This window comes from Artemia sp. Qi Xiang Cuo, unplaced genomic scaffold (genome assembly GCF_049724085.1).
Source record: "Artemia sp. Qi Xiang Cuo unplaced genomic scaffold, ASM4972408v1 HiC_scaffold_23, whole genome shotgun sequence".
In the NCBI taxonomy this organism is placed as follows: domain Eukaryota; kingdom Metazoa; phylum Arthropoda; class Branchiopoda; order Anostraca; family Artemiidae; genus Artemia; species Artemia sp. Qi Xiang Cuo.
This window is the reverse complement of record NW_028297432.1, coordinates 7,164,587-7,170,856: the sequence shown is the minus strand read 5'-3', so window position 1 is coordinate 7,170,856 and position 6,270 is coordinate 7,164,587.

Genomic DNA, 6,270 nt, shown 5'->3' with positions numbered 1-6,270 from the left:
TAAAAGAGTACAGAGTATAAAAAAAGGTCATATTGTATTCACTTCACACTGTATAAGAACTGATTTAAAAAAAGACTCTTTCTCCCAGCCCGCTCCGCTAGACGGGTGACTGCGACATGGGGTACGGGGTGGTAAATTAATTCTTCCAGCCAATCCTAGGTCTTTGCCAATAATGGCAAAGATTTGCAACTTATCTCACAGTCAGTCACTTAATTGAGGTTAGTAATGAACCAGGAGAAACCAAAAATATTCTCAAGAAGAAAGCTATCACCAAACTCCTAGGTGATGACATCTTGCAAACAGCTATAACTCAACTATCTTCAATCAAAAATGACATAGATTCCACATCGAAGCTAGTTAAGCCTGTTGACTCAACTGCTAATCAAATCGACGCCATTGCCCTATTCAAAGGCAAGAAAGCTAAGAAAAAAATGGAAAACTTTCCATCCCAGTCCAAATTACCACCAATGATAATTTATCGGCTGAAGAAGAATTTCAGTATTCAATTCAAGAAAATGATGAAACTTCAACCACAATGGATATTTTGATGTATACTATGCAAGATTTTACTTTTCTCACAAAATTATCACTGTGCAATAATGTTGTTTTAACTATTACGATGACCAAAATAATTTACGCAACAACCCCTTAGCTAGCCCTGATAGCCCCTTCAGCCGTTTTAACTTTCAAGATCTCGACACTAGATTTTGTAAAAAATGTAAAACCTAAGCTAATTGAAGAGACAAAACTTAATATAGTCTGCTTTAAAATGAAAAGCTTACGAGAGATGTGGACTAATTTTAAAGATTTAATTTTAATTAACGTTTACTGACCTTTCGACGTAATTGGAATAACGGAGACGTGGCTTTCAGAAATTTATGATACTAATGAATTTTCCCTCCCTGGCTTTCAAGCTATTCATATTGAAACAAAATTAACCAAGTCCTCTTTTGGCATTTCTCTTTACATTCACCAGGCTATTACACTGTGAATCCTTATTCTCGCAACATATAAATAATATATGCATTTATTCAATAATTTTTGATATGAGTGTTGACGGTAATTCTTTTATTTTTTCATTGTTTTATAAACCACCCTCATTTTCAACAAATTTCTTTTCTTATATTTTTGATGACTTTTCTAGTTTTATTAATTTAACACAAAAGAAGGCAATAGTTTTTGGGGACTTCAATTGTAATTTAATAAATTTTATCAGTAATAATGATTGTGATACCTTCTTTGAAACATTTACCTCAAGTGGTCTTCTTCCGACAATCCTTTTTCCTACTAGAGTTGATCCTATGAGGTCTACCACTACTGTAATTGATAACATTTTTGTAGCCACTTCCTTGGAAAACTACCCGTCCTCCAAAATAATATTCTCTGACCTGTCAGACCACTTTCTAATCTATCTCTCCCTACCCTTCCAACCAACTATTAAACACACTAGAACTAATATCCCTACGTCTAATAGGATATATAATATTGTGAATATGAACCGGTTCACGGATCGTTTGAAATAATTTGACTGGTCAAAGGTTTTGGATTGTCAGGATGTTAATTCAGCCACAAATGGTTTTACACAGGGACTGAGTGATGTTATCAGTTCAACCTTTCCAGTCTGTAAATCAAACCGAAAAAATACCTATATACACCCCTGGATGTCCAATAGCCTGATAATCTCTTCATATTTTAAAAATAACCTATATAAGTTAGCTTGCAAAACCAATAGCGTTATTTACCTAAATAATTATAAAACTTAAAAAAACTATATAAAAAACTATTCCGTTAAGCAAAAAAAAAATAATATTATTCAAAAATCACTCACTGCAAAGGGAACTTGCGAGGAAAATTACACCATCATATTCAGCATATTTGATAACCCTACTTTATAAGTTTCAAGTCCCTATACACCATAATACGGACTTTTACATTTTTACCACAAGAAAGATCTCGAATGCATGTTACTTTGTTTCTTTAATTTCTTCCCCAAGGGGGACCAAATGGAAACAGTGATACTATAAGCTCAGAAGACGGTTCATATACCATCGATGCCAAACGAAATTGGGCGCGATATAATCAACTTCGTGACAAAGCTGTTTTAAAGTATAAAAAAGGTGGACTTGCCCTTATCGAAAGTAGAATACTTTTGAAACTTCATTTGAAAGGCCATTTCTTGGCCAAACCTCAACATTTTGACACTCCTGAAAAGCCAAATTTTGTTTCGAATTTTACTTCAAATTTGACATCTTTCAATGCAAAGCAGCTAGTTGCTCTTCCCTTTCTCGAACAGCAACAAGTTCATGAAAATGAATAAGGTCAGTTTCCTTTTAATTTTTTGATACGATAAAATAATGCTATTTGGCATTAAGTGCTACCTAATAATCGAGCTACCACTAGTGCTACCTGGGTTTTGTTGGGGTGATATGAGAAAATGGGCTAAAATTTACCGACAACTAAATAATCCAGCATTTCATTTTTTGTTTTTTGAAAACTGTCAGTGAGAACAGAATCCTAGACAATATTTATGGCGCTTGGGTCGGTTGCAACCTGACCAAGAGGTATCTTTTTGCTCTGTTCTTGGGTATTATTATTTTTTTTGAAAAAGTATGTGATGCGTGCAAACAATTTTTGCACAGAGCAGGAAAGACCCTTTCTTGTCCCACTAGTTCTACCTGGGTTTTGTTGGGGTGATATGAGAAAATGGGCTAAAATTTACCGACAACTAAATAATCCAGCATTTCATTTGTGGTTTTTTGCAAACTGTCAGTGTAGAAATGCTTCCTAGAGAATATTTTTGGCGGTTGGGTCTGTTGCAACCTGACCAAGAGGTATCTTATTGCTCTGTTCTTGGGTATTATTATTGTGTTTGAAAAAGTATGTGATGAGTGCAAACAATTTTTGCACAGAGCAGGAAAGACCCTTCCTTGGCCCACTAGTGCTACCTGGGTTGTGTTGGGGTGATATGCGAAAATGGGCTAAAATTTACCGACAACTAAATAATCCAGCCTTTCAGTTGTGGTTTTTTGCAAACTGTCAGTGGAGAACTGCGTCCTCGAGAATCTTTATGGCGCTTGGGTCGGTTGCAACCTGACCAAGAGGTATCTTATTGCTCTGTTCTTGGGTATTATTATTGTGTTTGAAATAGTATGTGATGCGTGCAAACAATTTTTGCACATAGCAGGAAAGACGCTTCGTTGTCCCACTAGTGCTACCTGGGTTTTGTTGGGTTGATATGAGAGAATGGGCTAAAATTTACCGACGACTAAATAATCGAGCTTTTCATGTGTGTTTTTTTGCAATATGTCAGTGGAGTTCTGAATACTATAATATATTTATGGCGCTTGGCTCGGTTGCAACTTGCCCAAGAGGTATCTTATTTCTCTCTTCTTGTGTATTATTATTGTGTTTGAAAAAGTATGTGATGTGTGCAAACAATTTTTTCACAGATCAGGAAAGACCATTTCTTGTCCCACTAGTGCTACCTGGGGTTTGTTGGGGTGATATGAGAAAATGGGCTAAAATTTACAGACAACTAAATAATCCAGCATTTCATTTGTTGTTTTTTGCATACTCTGAGTAGAGAACAGCATCCTATAGACGTTGGAGGGCGCGTGTGTTGTTTGGAACTAGTACTATATTTATCTGGTATCTCGGTTCTGCTGGAGGCGTATATCTAGTGACTTTGTATTAGATGCGAGCTAACATTTTTTACACAGAGAAGGAAAGACCCTTTCCTGGCCCGCTAGCGCTACCTGGGTTTTGTGGGGGTGATCTGAGAGAATGGGCTAAAAGTTACCAACAACTAAATAATCCAGCATTTCATTTGTTGTTTTTTGCAAAATGTCAGTGAGAACTGCGTCATAGATAATATTTATGGCGCTTGGGTCGGTTTCAACCTGACCAAGAGTTATCTTATTGCGCTGTTCTTGGGTATTATTATTTTGTTTGAAAAAGTATGTGATGCGTGCAAACAATTTTTGCACAGAGCAGGAAAGACCCTTTCTTGGCCCACTAGTGCTAGCTGGGTTTTGTAGGGGTGATATGAGAAAATGGGCTAAAATTTACCGACAACTAAATAATCCAGCATTTCATTTGTTGTTTTTTGCAAACTGTCAGTGGAGAACTGCTTCCTAGAGAATATTTATGGCGCTTGGGTCGGTTGCAACCTGACCAAGAGGTATCTTATTGCTATGTTCGTCGGTATTATTATTGTGTTTGAAAAAGTATGTGATGCGTGCAAACAATTTTTGCAAAGAGCAGGAAAGACCCTTACTTGGCCCACTAGTGCTACCTGGGTTTTGTTGGGGTGATATGAGAAAATGGGCTAAAATTTACCGACAACTAAATAATCCAGCATTTCATTTGTGTTTTTGTGCACAATGTCAGTGAGAACTGCGTCCTAGAAAATATTTATGGCGCTTGGGTCGGTTGCAACTTGACCAAGAGGTATCTTATAGCTCTGTTCTTGGGTATTATTATTTTGTTTGAAAAAGTATGTGATGCGTGCAAACAATTTTTGCACAGAGCAGGAAAGACCCTTCCTTGGCCCACTAGTGCTACATGGGTTTTGTTGGGGTGATATGAGAAAATGGGCTAAAATTTACCGACAACTAAATAATCCAGCATTTCATTTGTGGTTTTTGCAAACTGTCAGTGAGAACTGCGTCCTAGAAAATATTTATGGCGCTTGGGTCGGTTGCAACCTGACCAAGAGGTATCTTATTGCTCTGTTCTTGGGTATTATTATTGTGTTTGAAAAAGTATGTGATGCGTTCAAACAATTTTTGCACAGAGCAGGAAAGACCCTTTCTTGGCCCACTAGTGCTACCTGGGTTTTGTTGGTTTGATATAAGAATATGTTCTATACTTTACCAACAACTAAATACTATAGCATTTCATTTTTACCGACAAAGAAATATTCCTCAATTGATTACATATATTTTTGTTAATGTCAAGTACCAGTAAATGGACTTGGACCAACTAGTCAGACGAGTTACTAATCACGAGATTCAGTGTGATTAGCCGGAGTGGTGTCAGATATAAATAAAAGTACACAGTTGTTAACTAGTGAAAAACCATTTGTCAATCGTATAGAAAAAAGAAGTTTTTGTTCGAGAATGATTATAGTTTAAATTAACCCTTACTTTGATTATTATTTTCTTGGTATAAAATTCATATGTAACATCACTCTATTGTCACGTCACCACCACGTTGAGGTGACACTGATAGTACTTTTCATTTTGTTTTTATTTTGTGAAGTATATACTTATTATTTATAAAAATAAGCATTACATATTTATACAATTAACTAAAATTTAAAGTAAATGGGAAGGCCCAACAAAACATCTAACACGGAAAATGTAAGTTATATAACTGTATTAAAACTGGAATAAATAAATAGAAAAAAAATTACAATTTTAATTTAAGAGGAGGCAGTCAAGTTGAATTAGATATAAAAACGAAATTTGTTTTGTCGGTGTCTTTTTTGGTCGGTACTGTTGTTTATTTTCAGCTCAAGACAGCTTTGTGTAAAAAAGAAGACAAATTAAGAATTAGAAAACTATAATTTTTGAGAACATTGAATCAAACGAGCTGAACTACATTTGAAAAAAAGTGGAAGATAACAAAATTTTGCAATATTCTAAAGATAATCTTCAAAACTCTACTAAAATCAAATGTTATATTCGTGGATAAGAAATACTAATTAGTAATGAATCATTATTTCAACTTAACATAAGTTCTATTCTTTGATTCTGTTTCATAGTTTTTACTTCTTATTTCAGTTCCCTTTCAGTTTGAAAAAAATATATGATAATAATTGTAAAATCATCTTGATTTCTTGAATAAAAATAATATAATATGCGAATAATATATATTTATAGAGTAAAAAATTTAGTTTTTTCCTAATGCTATTTGTATGGACCTTGACTATTTTGCAATATACATATTATCTCGCTTACGTCACAGAATATTTGAATAGTTTCATAATAAATGGAATATCTTCATAATTCAGAAAAGTCTGCAATGAATAATTACAAACTAAAAAATGAATAGCCAATAAATACAAATTTTCAATTAGAAAAGCACCTGAGAAAACTACAAACCAAAAAGCTCTTAATAACCATGCAAAAAGAAAATCGAGAAGAGAGGGAGGAGAGTGAGGAGGAGGAGAGAAAATAGATATTACTTCAACTCATGGTGAAGTTGGAATCAATTGGTATGGAAAACAAATTTAGTAGCTTTAGCAGTTGATTTCAATCTTTTATT